We start from the raw sequence: 19,783 nt of genomic DNA, 5'->3' as shown, positions 1-19,783 counted from the left end.
CCTCTAGCTATGCAGCCAAGCATAGCTGCCTGAAGATGGTGTGGCACGGAAGCTATCAGCCTGTGGCAGTGCTGAGATGTTATGGAACACCAGGGTGCTTCAATAGCGGCCTTCAGCTCTTCTGCATTGTGCGGTCTCATGTCTCTTTCTTGGCAATGCCTCATAGATTATGTAGTCCAGGTCAGATGAGTTTGCTGCCCAACCAAGCATAGTAATCCCGTGGTCATTGAACTAGATTTTGGTGCTTTTGGCAGTGTGTCCAGATGGCAAGTCCTGCTGGAAAATTTTAAGTCACCATCCCCGTAAAGCTTGTCTGCGTTGGTTGACCCTTGAGAGTGAAGCACAGTGGACCAACACCAGCAGATGACATGGCTCCCCAAATCAACACAGATTGTGTTGAGCATCCTGGGCAGGCCAGCACTGAGGCAGAGTCGAAGGTGACGCAGGCACTGGTGCTGCAGATCCAGAGCGACTGGGATCAGGTCTTGAGGTGAAGGAGGTCACACCCACGACAGCACCAGCAATGCCCTTCAGGCCTGCTGTCAGGCGTGGCGAGAAAGGGTGACCACCTGGAGATCCCTGAATAAAAAGTTGGAGTGGACTCGCTGGTGCTGTGGATGGAGGAAAGAGCCTTTTGGGTGTGGGATTCCAAGGCAGAGAAGTCACTACGGCAATCAGTCCAGCCCTCTTACGGAATACAATTCCCATCCACACAAGCCACAATGGGCTTTTAACAGCATGGACTTGTGTTAGATGCCTTTGAGTCCACTAATTCCAGCCTTCTGGGTGCAGGAGCCCAGGGCAATTAAGGGGCATACATAAGTGCACTGGTGTGCCTTTCGTCCCCTGTCCAATCGTCTTTCCTTTCTTTCACCTATCTGATATATTCTCTCCCTTTCATATATCCTCTCCTCTAAGTTCACTTTCACCCTCATTTATATTACCACAAGTCTATTTTTCTTCCTATGTATTTGTCTATTGGACAAATGAATAAATAAATAAAATAAATCAATCAATCCAGCCCTCTTAGGGGCTACAATTCCCATCCGCCCACGCTACAATGGTTTTTGAAATGCCTGGGTGTGTCGTAGGGGTCTTTGGGTCCACCAGTCCCAGCCTTCTAGGTGCAGGTGTCTTAGGCAGAGAAGTCACTGAGACAAACAATCCAGCCCTCTTATGGACTACAATTCCCATCCGCCCAAGCCAAAATGGGCTTTTAACTGCATGGACTTGTGTTAGATGCCTTTGGGTCCACTAGTCCCAGCCTTCTGGGTGCAGGAGTCCAAGGCGGAGAAGGCACTGAGGCGATCAATCCAGCCTTTTTAGGGACTACAATTCCCATTTATCCATGCCACAATGGGCTTCAGAGCCACTTCTGCTCTTGTTCCCTACCAGTTGATTGGTAGTTTTTCTGCCTGGGGAATTCTGAGAGTTGCAGTCTGCACTCCTTAAAAGTTGCCAAGTTTGAGAAACCAAAAACACATTAAGCCCATTTACTTTACAGGTAGGAAAGCCCATAAGTACAATAAGTGCATGCCAGTTGCCAAGCGTATGAATTTTGATCGCGTCACCATGGAGAAACTGCAATGGTCAAAAGTGTGAACAGTGGTCATAAGTCACATATTTTTGGGCTGTTGTAACTTGGAATGCACACTAATTAAAATGTAAGTTAAGGACTACCTGTAATTTAAAAATCCCACATCTCTAAATTAATTTCATGCCAGACCAACCTTATTGTGTTCCTTCACATAGTGACAAGTAGTCCTCAATTTAGAAACATAGAAGTCTGACGGCAGAAAAAGACCTCATGGTCCATCTAGTCTGCCCTTATACTATTTTCTGTATTTTATCTTACAATGGATCTATGTTTATCCCAGGCATGTTTACATTCAGTTCCTGTGGATTTATCCACCACGTCTGCTGGAAGTTTGTTCCAAGGATCTACTACTCTTTCAGCAAAACAATATTTTCTCCCGTTGTTTGATCTTTCCCCCAACTGACCTCAGATTGTGCCCCCTTGTTCTTGTGTTCACTTTCCTATTAAAAACACTTCCCTCCTGGACCTTATTTAACCCTTTAACATATTTAAATGTTTCCATCATGTCCCCCCTTTCCCTTCTGTCCTCCAGAGTCCAGACTATACAGATTATCAGAGATTTTATCCCACCTAAAACTATAGAGGGAGTGGACTACAATCCCCATCCTCCTCTGCTGGCCCCTCCTCCATATCAGAAGGTCTGGATTTGGGCGGAAGAGCAGCCATTCCCCTCCGAGGAAAGGAATGGGTTAACTCTTCCTTCCGGCTTCCTGTCAATCAAGGCTCTGGAGCCACGCCTCTCCTGTCCCCTCCCACCTTTTCCCACTCCGTCTTCAGTTCGGATGGCCGCCATTTCTTCAGCTCTGATCTTTCCTGCCTCAGAACCGAGAATTTAAGGAACCTCCGGCAGGCCAGCTGAGGTGACTACTCGGGGCTCCGGAGCAGACTCGCCGGGCGGCAGCCGCAGCCTTTCCAGTCAAGGCGAGCCCCGAAATGGAGCCTTCCGCGGAGGGAGACAGCCGCCAGGGAAACGTGAGTGGGGAAGGACTGGATTCCGCAGCCCCCAAGCCCCCCCAGGGGCAAAAGAAAGCCCCCCTCAATCCCAAAACGGCTCCCACGAAAGCAGCGGCCAGAATCCGCCCGAAGCCCACACCGGCCAAAAAGGCCCCTAAGGCCGAGGAGGAGGAGGTGGAGGGGGCCATGGACGGAGAAACTGAGGAGGCAGAGCCGCGCAGGCAAGAGAGCCCCCCAGTGGACGAACCTGGCAGTTCCCTCGCTTCTTTACCGCAGCCGTTAAAACCTCCAACTGAGGTCCTTCCGACGGCTACCCAATCTCAGTCACCAGGTGGCGCCAGAGAAGAATTTTCTGAGCCACAGCTTCCAACGGAAGAAGACAATGAGCTTCCTTCCGTTTCATCTCCACTCCCACAGGAAGGAGATGGGGAGCCGGCTCCTAAGAGGGCAAAGCCTATCCCAGAGGCTACCTTCACTCCTTCAGCAGCGGGAGTTCGCCCAAAGGAGACACAGGAGCCAGAAATTACTCCACAAATGAGATTAATCATCGCAGAGGCCATTGCTCAGGGTATTGCCGCAGGCATGCAACAAAAGCAACAGGCAGCCTCTCCAGCCCCTCACAACCAGGGGCAGTCTATTGCTTCTGACAACTCAAGGGACTCACCTGTTCCTCAGAGGCCTCATTGTCCTGCCTCTTCCCTACACACCCCAGAATCCCTCTGGGGTGATGAAGAGCAAAAAGAGCTAATGTTATCTGAAGGCAAAAAAGTGACTCCAACCTTCACAGGACTCTTCAATCCCGCCTTGTTTAAGACACTTGTCTGCAAAGCCAAGGCCACAGCTGGGAGAGGAGCAGACCCAGCCGCCTCAGATGCGTCCTTGGCCTTATCTGACCCCAATAGTTTGCTGTTCTCAGACACTGCCACTGAGAACCAGGAGATCCCTTTCCCACAATTTTTCCTGGATATTATCGAGCGACAGTGGGCTCAACCAGGGGCGTTCTGTACACCGTCCAGCAAGGAAAAGCATTTATACAATGTGGATCCAAATTTCAGGGCGGCATTAGAAATACCAACAATCGACGGACCCATAGTGGCCTTAGCCCTCCCCACCTTTTTGTCCAATAACACGGATGATGCCTTAAGTGCAGAAGATAGGAGATCGGAAATTATACTCCGCAAAGTTCATCTAACGGCTTCCTGGGCGGTTAGGTCGGCTCTGGCTGCTTCCTTCTTCAATAGAACTTCCTTGATTTGGCTCAAAGAGATGCAGTCAAGAATCCCAGCCACCGACGACCAGACTCATCAGGACATCAAGCAGCTGATAGCGGCAGCAGAATTCTCTGCAGATGCCACACTCAACTCGGCCAAGTTCGCTTCCGGGACCATCGGCACATCCGTGACAACACGACGACTGATGTGGCTCAGCCACTGGGAGGCAGCCATGAAGTACAAGTGGAAGTTGGCTTGTGCTCCCTTCAAAGGTGGCAAGCTGTTCGGAGAGGTCTTAGAGCCTCTACTCATAGAGACCAATGACAAAAAGAAAGTTCTACCCTCTATGTCCGACAACACTTATCAGCGACCCACACCCTACTTCGAAAATCCTTCCATGGGAACAGCAGGCTCTGCATACAACTTCACACAACCACATGCAGGATACTTTAAGCAAAAACGTGGCCAATTCAAAAGCCGTGGCTATAGAGGCAGGGGCAGACAGCAGTTCCAATCCAATTGGCCATATTGAGGTAACAGAAGTCATGTTTCCTCCAAATGACTGCAGACCTAACCCTCCCATTGGTGGCCATGTAAATATCTTTGCGTAACAATGGGAGGAAACGACCACAGATGCCTGGGTACTAAGCATCATAGAAACAGGCTTCGCTCTTGACTTTCGACACCCCCAAGGTTCTTTATTTGCTGCCTGGTCTCAAGAAATAGAACAACAAGATCCTTCATGGCAGCTGCTATCCAACACATGTTCGATATGCGAGCCATCCAGCCAGTTCCAGTGAACCCGCAGCGACTGGGGTTCTACTGCATTCTGATTGTAGTCCCAAAGGCTTGGGGAGCGGGAAGGGTGTTGGAGAGCGGTTCTTGGTTTTGTTTTGCAAACTTAACACGACCAGTACAGGCCCACCCATTCGGCCTATCTTCAGCACCCAGAAAATTCACAATGGCGCTTTCAACTTACTTCAGAACTCTCCCTATTCACATCCAATGATATCTGGTCAACGTTTTGATTCCATTCTCAGCCTCACGATCCAGGTGCTTCAGTCTCTCAGATTCTCAGTCAACTATGACAAGAGCCACTTCTCTCTTACCAACAAGATATTCCATCTAGGACGCGTCTACAACCTTAAATACTAGAAGAGCCATTAGGACCTGTTTCCCTTAGAAAACACTGAGAGCCACAAAACCTGGCTGGACGTGGTTATCTCGGCATCTCTCTCTCCCAACCATTCGCATGAATCCCCCCCTCCCCCTGCCATGCCTACCCAGGTTTTGTGGCTCCAGGTATTTTCTTTTAAACGTGTTTCTTGCTCTCGCTCTCATCTTTCTCCCCCATCTTTCTCCTTCTCTCTTATCTTTCTCCCTCCACTACTCTCATCTCTCTCCTTCCCACTCTCTCTTCATCTCTCTCATCTTTCTCCTTCTCTCCTTCCCAATCTCTCTCTCCCTCATCTTTCTCCTTCTCTCTTATCTTTTCCCCTCCACTACTCTCATCTCTCTTTCTCTCCCCCATCTTTCTCCTTCTCTCTTATCTTTTCCCCTCCACTACTCTCATCTCTCTCCTTCCCACTCATCTCTCTTTCTCTCCCCCATCTTTCTCCTTCTCTCTTATCTTTCTCCCTCCACTACTCTCATCTCTCTCCTTCCCACTCTCTGTTCATCTCTCTCATCTTTCTCCTTCTCTCCTTCCCAATCTCTCTCCCTCATCTTTCTCCTTCTCTCTTATCTTTTCCCCTCCACTACTCTCATCTCTCTCCTTTCCACTCTCTCTTCATCTCTCTCATCTTTCTCCTTCTCTCCTTCCCAATCTCTCTCCCTCATCTTTCTCCTTCTCTCTTATCTTTTCCCCTCCACTACTCTCATCTCTCTTTCTCTCCCCCATCTTTTTCCTTCTCTCTTATCTTTTCCCCTCCACTACTCTCATCTCTCTCCTTCCCACTCTCTCATCTCTCTTCCTCTCTTCCTCATATCTGTTTCTCATCTTTCTCTTTGTCCCCCTCTAGTGTGTGTGTGTGTGTGTGTTCCCTGTTGAACCATTTACAAAAACAGCCCAGGGTTTCATGTCCCCCCCCCCCCAAAAAAGTTGATGTTTTTTCTAGTTTGGGTGTATTTTGCCCTATGATTTAAATCAGCAGTCATATCAGGTTCCCAGATAAGTGAAGTTTTTTTGTCCTCCAGCGGTGCCTCCCGGTCAGCTGGCTGCCCCCCCCTCACTCCTTGCTGCCCTTGAGAAGGATGGCAGTTAGTGCGTCCTCCACCCAGAGCCACAATGGCTGCAACTAACCATTTGGTATTTGAGTGGAGGGCTCTAACGCTAGACAACTTCTTTGGGCAAGTGATACAAATGATTCAAGTGTCTAGGAGGCCATCTACCAAAAGGATTTATAATTCCACCTGGAGATCCTTCTGGGCCTAGTGCTCCAAAGCCTGTATTGATCCCCTCTCAGTATCTGCCCCGAATCCTGGACTTCCTACAGGCCGGACCAGACGAGGGGCTTATTGCCCAAGACCATAAGGGGACAAGGGACCACTTTGTCTATGTTATCTTATGGGGAAGTGAAATCCCTCGCACAGTGCCCTATTACGCGTAGCTTTATCATAGACGAGACTAACTTAAAGCTTCCAATGGTTCACCAATATCCCACCTGGGAACCGCCAGGCTCTTTCTTCTACAGCCTTCAAAGCTTTGCATTCCACTAGCCTTTATTTCCCCATCTGCAGGGCCTCCTTTCTAGTGTCACCTCAGCGAGGGGCATCTCCGAATTAGCAGCCCCCTCAGTAAGGAAGGATCTAGGCGTTTTCCATCCCAATAGGCTTATTTTGTGCTTGGGCCCTTCGTTCTGACCAAAGATCAACTCCATATTTCACAGGCCTCAAGAACTCTCCAAAAGGATGCAAATAACCAGCTGTCTTCAAGGGATATGAATCCACCATCAGGTCAGAGCTGAAGAAGCTGTTTGGATGAGAAGTGAAACGTTTTTAAAAGCAAAACCACAAAGTCCAGTTGACTCTTGGGGGGGGGTGGACACCATTGGGACAACCATGGCCTGGATGACGGAGAATCTATTGATCTCTTTAACTGATTCAAGGGCAAGTAGCTTCTCATCCCTTTACGATCATTCTTGCCGCAGTTAAGTTAGTGACACAATTCTTAAGTAAATCTGGCTTCCCCACCGACTTAGTTTGCCCGGAGCTCTCGAAAGTGGATCACGTCACCCCAGGACACTGAGTGTCATGAATGTGAACTGGTTGCCATGCGTGGGGATTTTGATCACATGGCCATGGGAATGCTGCTGGTTGCAAGTGTGAAAACATGGTCCTAACTCTTTCAGTGTTACTGCAATTTTGAATGGTGAATAAACAAACTGTTGTAAATCGAAGCCTACCTGTGCTCCTTTTCGTCTTGAAAAATGATGTCCTCTCCCTAAAACGAAAGCCAGGCTGTGGTTTTTTCACAGGCTACTTTGCAATAGCAATCCCAAACTGATCCAACCTGTTCCATTTTCCTCAGAATGTCAACTAAGTACTCCCAATTTAAGGCACTAGACAAGGGACAGACACCCACAAGGCCTCTAATACAGTGTTTCCCAACCATGGCAATTCGGAGATACTGTATCTGGACTTCAACTCCCAGAATTCCCCAACCAGCATTTGCTGGCTGGGGAATTCTGGGAGTTGAAGTCCAAATATCTTCAAGTTGCCAAGGTTGGGAAACACTCTTCTAATGGAAGACTGCAAGGTGGCTCCAGGCCCAACTCTATTAGACCAATTAGCAGGAGCATCAGGCAATTATGGTTTTCTGCTTGGTTTTATTTTATTTATTTAATTCGATTTCTATGCCACCTAATCCCGAAGGACTCAGGGTGGCTTACAATAACAATATGAATACAAAAACAAGAAGTTGAATATAATATCTAAAACAATAAAACCCTCATTAAAAAACCCCATAATTGAACAATCAAGACAACATGCATACATACCATTCATATGATTTGGCCATGATGGTTGTTAGTTCATGGCTCCCAGGCCTGCTGCATCAGCATTCCTATTGCCCATGTCCTAATGGTCCCACTTATCAGTACACTCATGTATTTATTTACTTACTTATTTATTTATTGGATTTGTATGCCGCCCCTCTCTGTGGACTCGGGGCGGCTAACAACAGTGACAAAAACAGAATGTAAAAACCCAATACTAAAACAGCTAAAAACCCTTGTTATAAAACCAATCATACATATAAACATACCATGCATAGATTGTAGAAGCCTAGGGGGAAAGATTATCTTAATTCCCCCATGCCTGACGGCAGAGGTGGGTTTTGAGGAGCTTACAAAAGGCAAGGAGGGTGGGGGCTATTCTAATCTCGGGGGAGTTGGTTCCAGAGGGCTGGGGCTGCCACAGAGAAGACTCTTCCTCTGGGACCTGCCAGATGACATTGTTTAGTCGAAGGGACCTGGAGAAGGCTAACTCTGTGGGACCTAATCGGTCGCTGGGATTTGTGCGGCAGAAAGTGGTCCCGGAGATATTCTGGTCCGATGCCATAAAGGGCTTTATAGGTCATAACCAACACAGTTAGTAGGACGATAGTTCAAAGGCCTCGATTCTTTGGCGTTCAGCCAGGGTGGCACAGTGGTTAGAGTGCAGCACTGCAGGCTACTTCAGCTGTTACCTGTAGTTCAGCAGTTCAAAACTCACTAACAGCTCAAGGTTGACTCAGCCTTCCATTCCTCCGAGGTGTGTAAAACAAGGACTTAGATTGTTTGGGGCAATAGGCTGATTTTGCAAACCACTTAGGGCTGTAAAAGCACTATGAAGTGGTAGATAAGTCTAAATACTATTGCTAATTCTGATGGTCCAGACTTCGCAACCATACATACATACATACATACATACATACATACATGCATACATACATACATAGCAATGGGAAAATCATTGCCTTGACTATACAGTTTTGTTGACAGTGATATCTATTTACAGTATTTACTTTATTTATTTATTTGATTTGTATGCCGCCCCTCTCCGTATCACTGCTTTTTAGTATGCAGTCTAGGTTTACCATAGATTTCTTGGTCAGGAACAAGCTATTCCTATCTGCGGTGATCTTGGAACTCTGGAAAATAAAATCTGTCATTACCTCCATTTCTTCCTGATTTATTTGCCAAGAATTGAGAGGGCGAGATACCATGATCTTAGTTTTTTCAATGTTGAGGAAAATAAAATCTGTCACTATCTCCATTTCTTCCTCATCTATTTCCTAGAAATTGAGTGGGCTGGATGCCATGATATTAGTTTTCTTAATGTTATGGTAAATAAAATATGTCACTACCTCCTTTTCTTCACCATCTATTTGCTAGGAGGGATGGATATCTCCGGGACCGCCTTCTGCCGCACAAATCCCAGCGACCGATTAGGTCCCACAGAGTTGGCCTTCGGGTCCCGTCGACCAATGTTGTTTGGCGGGTCCCAAGGGAAGAGCCTTCCCTGTGGTGACCCCGACCCTCTGGAACCAGCTCCCCCCTGAGATTAGAACAGCCCCCACCCTCCTTGCCTTTCCCAAACTCCCTAAGACCCACCTCTGTCGTCAGGCATGGGGGAACTGAAATATCTTCCCCAGGCCTATACTGTTTATGTATGGTATGTTGTGTGAATGTTTTTTAAATTATGGGTTTTTAGCTTTCTAATTATTGAATTTGTATTTTACACTGTTTTTCTGTTGCTGTTGTGAGCCACCCCGAGTCTGCGGAGAGGGGCGGCATACAAATTTAATAGATAGATAGATAGATAGATAGATAGATAGATAGATAGATAGATAGATAGATAGATAGATAGATAGATAGATAAATATGCTGAGGGCTGGATATGATGATCTTAGTTTTTTTAACGTTGAGGAAAATAAAATCTGTCACTTTTCTCCATTTCTTCGCCATCTATTCACACACATTCCATACTTGGAATATAGCATCTAGTTTTGCTGGAATTGGGTATGTCTAATTTGATGAAAAGAAGGACCAGGGGAGACATGATAGCAATCTTCCAATATCTCAGGGGTTGGCACAAAGAAGAGGGAGTCAAGCTATTCTGCAAAGCACTTGAGGGTAGAATAAGAAACAATGGGTGGAAACTAAACAAGAAGAGAAGCAACTTAGAACTGAGGAGAATTTTCCTGACAGTGAAAACAATTGATCAGTGGAACAACTTTTTAAGACAAGCTTGGATAACCATTTGTCTGAAATAGTATCCTTCCTAAGCAAGGGGTTGGACTTGAAGATCTCCAAGGTCTCTTCCAACTCTGTTATTCTTCAAGCGTGCTGAGGAGAATTCGAGGAGAGGAACGGGTTAACTCTACTTTTCCCGCTCCTTCTACACTGTCAATCAAGGCTCTGGAGACACGCCTTCCCTGTTCCGCTCCGTCGTCAGCTCGGGTGGCCGCCATTTCTTCAGCTCTGATATTTTTTCCCTCAGAAACGAGATTTTAAGAACACCCCACCTACCCACCCACCCATTTCTCCGAGGAGAAGCTCCAACCCAGCCAGGGACGAAGGACCGGCAGGCTCCCCGTTCTGACTGGCAAGTCCGCCTTTCTCCGGCTCTTTCCCTTAGAACGCTCCGCAGGCCTGCTGAGGTGACTGGAGACACTGCTCGGGGCTCCGGTGCAGACTCACCGGGCAGCACTCCTGATCCCAGAAATGGAGGCTTCCGCGGAGACAGACAGCCGCCAAGCAAACGTGAGTGGAAAAGGACTGAATCCCGCAGCTCCCAAGCCCCCCCAGGGGCCCAAGAAAGCCCCCCCGAAGCCCCCCCAGGGGCCCAAGAAAGCCCCCCTCAAGCCCAAAACAACTCCCACGAAAGCAGCGGTCAAAATCGGGGCAAAGGCCGCAGCGGCCAAAAAGGCCCCTAAGGCGAAGGAGGTGGTGGGGGCCATGGGCGGGGAAGCTGAGGAGGCAGAGCCGCGCAGCCAAGAGAGCCCCCCAGTGGACGAATCTCGCGCTTCTTTGCCGAAGCCGTTACAACCTCCAACTGGGGTCCTTCCGACGGCTACCCAATCTCGGCCACCAGGTGGCGCCAGAGAAGAACTTCCACAGCCTCAGCTTCCAACGAAAGAAGACAATCGGCTTTTGTCCCTTCCAACTGATTCAACTCTACTCCCACAGGAAGGAGATGGAGAACCGGCTCCTAAGAGGGCAAAGCCTATCCCAGAGGCTACCTCCACTCGTTCAGAAATGGAAATCCTCCCAAAGGAGACACAGGAGCTAGACATTTCCCCACAAATGAGACTAATCATCTCAGAGGCCATTGCTCAGGGTATTGCTGCAGGCATACAACAAAACAATACCTCACACCAGGGGCCGTCTGTTGCTTCCGATACCTCAAGGGACTCACCTGTTCTTCAGAAGCCTGGTTGTTCTGCCTCTTCCATACACAGCACAGAATCCCTCTGCAATTATGATGAGCAAAAAGAGCTAATGCTATCTTTGGATGAAGGAGGGGTTCCAGAACGCCCAGCCTTCACAGGACTCTTCAACCCTGACTTGTTTAAGACACTTCTCTACAATGCCAAGGCCACAGCTGGGAAAGGAGCAGACCCAGCCGCGTCAGATGTGTCCTTGGGCTTATCTGACCCCAATAGTCAGGTGTTCTCAGCGGTTCCTAATGAGAAAGAGGAGATCCCTACCCCCAAATTTTTCCTGGATCACATCCAGCAACAATGGGATAAACCAGGGGCGAATCCTCCAACAAATGAGATGGACAGGCAGTTCTACAATATGGACCCAAATTTCAGGCCGGCATTAGAAATACCAACAGTTGATGAGCCCGTGGTGGCCTTAGCCTCCCCCAATTTGTTGTCCAATAAGAGAGGGGCTTTCTTGAATGCAGAAAATAATAGAGCAGAAGTGACATTCCGTAAAGTCCATTATGCAGCTGCCTGGGCAGTTAAGTCGTCTCTGTCTGCTTCCTTCTTCAATAGAACTTCCTTGCTTTGGCTCAAAGAGATGCAAGCAAGAATCCCAGCCACCGACGACCGCACTCATCAGGACCTCAAGAAGCTGGTAGCAGCGGCAGAATTCTCTGCAGATGCCACACTGAACTCGGCCAAGTTCGCTTCCGGGACCATCGCCTCAACCGTGGTAGCACGACGACTGATGTGGCTCTATCACTGGCCAGCAGACACGAAGTACAAGTGGAAGTTGGCTTCTGCTCCCTTCAAAGGTGAAAAGCTGTTCGGAGAGGCCTTAGAGCCTCTCCTCATAGAGACCAAAGACAAAGGGAAAGTCCTACCCCCTATGTCCAGAAACAACTATTGGCAACCCACACCCTACTTTCAGAAGCCTTCCTTGGGAACAGCAGGCTCTGCATACAACTTCACACAACCACATGCAGGATACTTTCAGCAAAAACGTGGCCAATTCAAAAACCCTGGCTATAGAGGCAGGGGCAGGCAGCAGTTCCAACCCAATTGGCCATAACAAGGCAACAGAAGTCATGTTTCCTGCAAATGACTGCAGACCTAACCCTCCCATTGGTGGCCATGTAAATCTCTTTGCGTTACAATGGGAGGAAACGACCGCAGATGCCTGGGTACTAAACATAGAAACAGGCTTCGCTCTTGACTTCTCTCTACACTCCCACGGTTCTTTATTTGCTGCCTGGTCTCAAGAAATAGAACAAGATCCTTCATGGCAGCTGCTATCCAACACATGTTCGATATGCGAGCCATCCAGGCAGTTCCAGTGAACCCGCAGCGACTGGGGTTCTACTGCATTCTGTTTGTAGTCCCAAAGGCTTGGGGAGCGGGAAGGGTGTTGGAGAGCGATTCTTGGTTTTGTTTTGCAAACTTAACACGACCAGTACAGGCCCACCCATTCGGCCTATCTTCAGCACCCAGAAAATTCACAATGGCGCTTTCAACTTACTTCAGAACTCTCCCTATTCACATCCAATGATATCTGGTCAACGTTTTGATTCCATTCTCAGCCTCACGATCCAGGTGCTTCAGGATCTCAGATTCTCAGTCAACTACGGCAAGAGCCACTTCTCTCTTACCAACAAGATATTCCATCTAGGACGCGTCTACAACCTTAAATACTAGAAGAGCCATTAGGACCTGTTTCCCTTAGAAAACACTGAGAGCCACAAAACCTGGCTGGACGTGGTTATCTCGGCATCTCTCTCTCCCAACCATTCGCATGAATCCCCCCCTCCCCCTGCCATGCCTACCCAGGTTTTGTGCCTCCAGGTATTTTCTTTTAAACGTGTTTCTTGCTCTCGCTCTCATCTTTCTCCCCCATCTTTCTCCTTCTCTCTTTTCTTTCTCCCTCCACTACTCTCATCTCTCTCCTTCCCTCTCTCTTTCTCTCCCCCATCTTTCTCCTTCTCTAGCGCGTGTGTGTTCCCTGTTGAACCATTTGCAAAACCAGCCCAGCTGCTTAGATGAGAAATGGAACATATTTAAAAGAAAAACCAGAAAGTCGACTCTTGGGGGGGGGGGGGGGGACTTTTGGGCCTGGATGATGGAGAATCTCTATAGACTTCTTTTAACCGATTCATTCAACCACAAGTAGCTTCTCCCCCCTTTACGATCATTCTTGCCGTAGTTGTTAAGGGATTCACTGCAATTAAGTTGGTGACACAATTGTTAATCTGGCTTCCCCACTGACTTTTGAAGAGCTCTCAAAAGCGGATCACGTCACCCTGGGACACTGAGTGTCATAAATGTGAACAAGTCGCCATGCGTGGGGGTTTTGATCACATGACCATGGGAATGCTGCAATGGTTGTGTGAAAACATGGTCCTAAGTCTTTTTCAGTGTTACAATTTTGAATGGTCATTAAACAAACGGTTTCAAGTCGAGGCCTACCTGTGCTTCTTTTCATCTTGAAAAATGGTATCTTCAAGTTGCCAGGGTTGGGAAACACTGCTCTAATGGAAGACTGCAAGTGGCTCCAGGCCCAACTCAATAGATCAATAAGCAGGAGCATCAGGCCATAATTAATTGTTTTCTGCTTGGTTTTGTTTTATTTATTTAATTTGATTTCTATGCCACCCAATCGCGAAGGACTCGGGGTGGCTTACAATAACAATATAAATACAACAACAATAAGAAGTCAAATATAATATCTAAAAATAAAAGCCTCATTAAAAAACCCATAATTGAACAATCAAGACAACATGTACACATACCTTTCATACGATTTGGACATGATGGTTGTTAGTTCATGGCACCCATCAGCATGCCTGCTGCCCCTGTCCTAATGTTCCCACTTATCAGTACCCATCTTATGTATATAAACAATGTTATATCTACGTATGGTTGTTAGTTCATGGCCCCCTCCGCACATAAACTCAAAGAAGCCTACCTAACAGGGTTAGAGTGAGGGAGCAGCTGTCCGCTGTCCCTCTCCCCAAGCCAGATATGGTAGGTAGACTGCCCCCCCCCAAAGCTCCATTCACATCCCTCAACAGTCTCAAGACTGTTCTGCAATGCCTCGCCACCTGCCAAAAGGCCGCCAGGGTGGTGGGCATCGCCCAGCCTTCTGGCGGTGTGTGGCCTGGCTGGGGGGGGGGAGGGAGTAGGCTGGCAGGACAAGACGGGGCTGAGGTGGAGATGGCACAGGTGTTGCAGACCCAGAGTGAGTGGGGACCAAGTGTTGAGGTGGTTAGGCCCCCCCATGACTGTGCTAGCCACATCCCTTGGCATTGGCGGCCTGCCTAGTGGAAGGAATACCACCCAGAGTTCTCTGAAAGGGCGGAGTCTCGGGATAAAAGGGAAGGGAACATTTTAATTGCTTGGAGTTGTCTTAGGGCAGTGATGGCAAACCTATCCTGTATCCTAAGATTTTTATTAATATTGATTGTTTCTTCATTGCTTATTTGACCCCTATGATCATCATTAAGTGTGGTACCACATTTAAATATGTTAAAGAGTTAAATAAGGTTCAGGAGGGAAGTGTTTTTACTAGGAAAATGAACCCAAGAACCAGGGGGCACAATCTGAGGTTATTTGGGGGAAAGATCAGAAGCAACACAAGAAAATATTTTACTGAAAGAGGAGTAGATGCTTGGAACAAACTTCCAGCAGATGTGGTTGGTAAATCCACAGTGACTGAATTGAAACAAGCCTGGGATAAACATAGATCCATTCTAAGATAAAATACAGGAAATAGTATAAGGGCAGACTAGATGGACCATGAGGTCTTTTCTATGATTCTTGACAATGTATCTTTTATGTACGCTGAGAGCATATGCACCAAAACAAATTCCTAGTGTGTCCGATCACACTTGGCCAATAAAATTCTAGTCTATTCTATGGCACGGGTATCACAGGTGGCACACGGAGCCATATCTGCTGGCATATGAGTCATTTCCCTAGCTCAGCTCCAACATGTATGTGTGTGCTGGCCAGCTGATTTTTGGCTTGCATAGAGGGACTTTTTGGCTTCTAGAAAGTCTCGGGGAGGGGAGTATGGACAGGCGTTTTTACATTCCCCAGCCCCAAGGAAGCCTTTGGAGCTTGGGGAGGGCAAAACACAAGCCTATTGGGCCTATCAGAATATGCCATTTCCAGCCTCCAGGGGGGCCGAGGGCAGGAAAAGGTTGTTTTCGCCCTCTGGAGGCATTGAATTATGGGTGTGGGCACTTGTGCATGTGTGATAGCACGCATAAACGCTATTTCGACTCCCGAAGGAAAAAAAGGTTCGCCATCACTGTCTTAGGAGATGTTAGTCATTCCGTCCGTCAGTTAGTTAGAACAATAATTCAACGGCCTTGTTTCTTTGGCGTTCAGCACAGGTGCTGCGGATCCAGAGCGACTGGGTACCAAGTGTTGAGGTGGGGAGGCCACCCCAAGAATGCGCTGGCCACGTCCCTTGGCATTGGTGGCCTGCCTAGTGGGGAAGGAATACCCCACAGATCTCTGAAAGCAAGAACGAAGTCTCGGGGTGACAGACAACAAGGAAACATTTTAACTGCTTGGATTTGTCTTGGGGGTGTTAGTCCATCTGTCCTTCAGTTAGTTATAACAATAGTTCAACGGCCTTGATTCTTTGGCGTTCAGCCAGGGTGGCGCAATGATTAGAGTGCAGCACTGCAGGCTACTTCAGCTAACTGCTAGCTGTAGTTCAGCAGTTCAAATCTCACCACCGGCTCCAGGAGCCTGCCATCCTTCCAAGGTGGGTAAAACGAGGACCCAGATTGTTGGGGGCAATATACTGATTCTGTAAACCACTTAGAGAGCCATCGCCGCCACCCACCGCGGAGGTCCCTTCGCCTGGTTGGCGGCGGCAGCTTCAAGGGACCAAAAGCCAGTCCTCGGCGCTGCATTGCTGCCTCCATTTGGGTGAGATCTCCACGGTGGGCGGCCTCTGAGCTGCAGCTGCAGAAGGACCGGCTGTTGGTCCCTTGAAGATGCTGCCGCCGCCGCCGCCACTTCTGTTCGTGTAAATCGGAATACAGTATTCTGACTTACACGGAAATTCGGCTTACAACGTCCCGTATGAACGGATGGGCGTCATAAGTTGGAGACTACCTGTACAGTTTTATTGACAGAGTGATATCCCTGCTTTTTACTATACTGTCTAGGTTTGCCATAAATTTCTTGCTCAGAAAAAAGCATCTTCATTTCTTGGCTGCTGTCCCTATCTGCGGTGATCTTGGAGCTCTGGGAAATAAAATCTCTCTTTACCTCCATTTCTTCCCGATTGATTTGCCAAGAATTGAGAGGGCCAGATGCAGTGAAGGACTACGGAAGTTTTACTACCACATTGTGGGCGTGGCTTATGCAGGGCGCCCTGCATTTTCTTTCAACATCTTTCAGTGCGAATTGGGTGCTCTGGGGTGGAGCTCCGTTTTTGCTACCCCACTGCGTTTCCCGTGTCCGCCCAGTAGCCCACCTCTGGCCAGATGCCATTACTGTATCTTAGTTTTCTCAGTGTTGAGGAAAATGAAATCTGCAACTACTTCCATTTCTTCCTCATCTATTTCCTAGCAATCGAGAAATCCAGATACCATTATATTAGTGTCTTAATACTGGGGGGGGGGACGGGACCTGTCACTACTTCCATTTCTTCCCATCTATTTCCTAGCAACTGAGTGGGCCATATGTCATATTAGCTTTCTTAATGTTATAGTAAATAAAATACGTCATTACCTCCCTTTCTTCACCATCTATTTGCCAGGAATTCAGAGGGCTGGATATCAGAGCTGTTTTTTTTTTTTTAATTATAAATATACTTTATTTATAAATACAAAGAAAAAGGGAAATAAGGGGGGGCGGAAAGGATAAACAGAAGAGAAAAAAGGGAAAGGTGGGGAAAGGGAATACACAATCAAGAAATTTGAAAAAGTGGTAACATTGTACATCATACATTATAGATCATAGGACATATATTCCTTAATATCATTATTGCGTTTCTTAAACAATGTAAATAAACAATATCCTTACTATTACCAACTACAGTGTTCCCTCGATTTTCGCGGGTTCGAACTTCGCGAAAAGTCTATACCATGTTTTTTCAAAAATATTAATTAAAAAATACTTCGTGGTTTCCCCCCCCTATACCACGGTTTTTCCCGCCCGATGACATCATATGTCATCGCCAAACTTTCATCCACCTTTAATAAATATTTTTTTAAATAAACTTTAATAAATAAACATGGTGAGTAAATGGTTGCTAAGGGAATGGGAAATTGCAATTTAGGGGTTTAAAGTGTAAAGGGAAGGCTTGTGATACTGTTCATAGCCAAAAATAGTGCATTTACCACATCTCTACTTCGCGGAAAGTCAACTTTCGCGGGCAGTCTTGGAACGCATCCCCCGCGAAAATTGAGGGAACACTATATCTTAAATTATAATAATGGATCTTAGGTCTCGTTTCAATAATTTATCAATTTCTAGTGTTTGTATATACTGTATCTATATGTTAGCTGATAGTAAATAGATGAAAGTATTTTATAAATGAAGAAAGTAAAGACAAAGAAAGGGGTACGAAATTATTAAAGTTTGTTTAGAAACAGAAAGGAGCTGGGGTTTTTTAATGTTGAGGAAAATAAAATCTATCACTTCCATTTCTTCGCCATCTATTCACACACATCCCACACTTGGAATACTGCATGTAGTTTTGGTCCCCATGATGTAAAAAAGACGTTGAGGGCTAGAAAAATTGCAGAGAAGAGTAAAAAAGATGATTGGTGGACTGGAGGCTAAAACATACCATGAATGGTGGCTGGAATTGGGTATGTCTAGTTTAATGAAAAGAAGTACTAGGGGAGACATGATAGCAGTGTTCCAATATCTCAGGGTTGGCCACAAAGAGGGAGTCAAGCTATTCTCCAAAGCATCCGAGGGTAGGACAAGAAGCAATGGGTGGAAACTAAACAAGGAGAGAAGTAACTTAGAACTAAGGAGAAAATTCCTGACAGAACAGTTAACCAGTGGAACACCTCACCTCCGGAAGTTGTGAATGCCCCAATACTGGAAGTTTTAAAGCAGATTTTGGACAACTATTTGTCTGAAGTAGTGTAGGGTTTCCTGCCTAGGCAGGGGTTTGGACTAGAGACCTCTTAAGGGCCCTTCCAACTCTTTTATTCTCCAAGTGTGCTGAGGAGAATCCGAGAAGAGGAACGGGTTAACTCTGATTTCCCGCTCCTTAGACCCTGTCAATCAAGGCTCTGGAGCCACGCCTCCCCTGTCCCCTCCTACCATTTCCCACTCCGTCTTCAGCGCGGGTGGCCGCCATTTTCTCAGCTCTGATATTTCTTCCCTCAGAACCGAGAATTTCGGACATTCCAACCCACGCATAGACTCTCACACTCTTTTCTCCGAGGAGGAGTTCCAGCCCAGCGGGGGCGGGAGGACAGGCAGGCTCCCCGGTCTGACCGGCAAGGCCGCCCTTCTCGTCTATTTCCTTTGGAAGCTCCCGCGGGCCTGCTGAGGTGACTGGAGTCACTGCTCGGAGCTCCGGAGCAGACTCGCTTGGCAGCAGCCGTACCTTTTCTAATCGGAACCATCCCACAAATGGAGCCTTCCGCGGACGGAGACAACGGCCAGGCAAACGTGAGTACGGAAGGACTGGATTCCGCAGCCCCCAAGCCCCCCCAGGGGCAAAAGAAAGGCCCCCTCAAGCCCAAAACGACTCCCGCGAGAGCAGCGGCCAGAATCAAGCCAAAGGCTGCAGCGGCCAAAAGGGCCCTTAAGGCCGAGGAGGAGGAGGTGGAGGGGGCCATGGACGGAGATACTGAGGAGGCAGAGCCGCACAGGCAAGAGAGCCCCCCAGTGGACGAACCTGGCAGTTCCGACGCTTCTTTACCGCAGCCGTTAAAACCTCCAACTGGGGTCCTTCCGACGGCTACCCAATCTCGGCCACCAGGTGGCGCCAGAGAAGAACTTTCTGAGCCACAGCTTCCAACGGAAGAAGACAATGAGCTTCCTTCTGTTTCATCCCTACTCCCACAGGACAGAGATGGGGAGCCGGCTCCTAAAAGGGCAAAGCCTATCCCAGAGGCTACCTTCACTCCTTCAGCAGCGGGAGTCCGCCCAAAGGAGACACAGGAGCCAGAAATTACTCCACAAATGAGATTAATCATCTCAGAGGCCATTGCTCAGGGTATTGCTGCAGGCATGCAACAAAAGCAACAGGCAGCCTCTCCAGCCCCTGACAACACCTTACACCAGGGTCAGTCTATTGTTTCTGATACCTCAAGGGACTCACCTGTTCTTCAGAGGCCTCGTTGTTCTGCCTCTTCCATACACAGCACAGAGTCCCTCTGCGATGATGATGAGCAAAAAGAGCTAATGCTATCTGAGGATGAAGGAGGGGCTCCAGAACGCCCAGCCTTCACAGGGCTCTTCAACCCTGCCTTGTTTAAGACACTTCTCTCCAAAGCCAAGGCTACAGCCGGGATAGGAGGAGACCCAGCCATGTCCGACGCATCCTTGGCCTTATCTGAGCCCAATAGTCTGGTGTTCTCAGAGCCTGCCACTGAGAAGGAGGAGATCCCTGCCCCC

Source organism: Erythrolamprus reginae, chromosome 4 (genome assembly GCF_031021105.1).
Source record: "Erythrolamprus reginae isolate rEryReg1 chromosome 4, rEryReg1.hap1, whole genome shotgun sequence".
NCBI classification, from domain to species: Eukaryota; Metazoa; Chordata; class Lepidosauria; order Squamata; family Dipsadidae; genus Erythrolamprus; species Erythrolamprus reginae.
Note: the sequence above shows the minus strand (reverse complement) of the source record.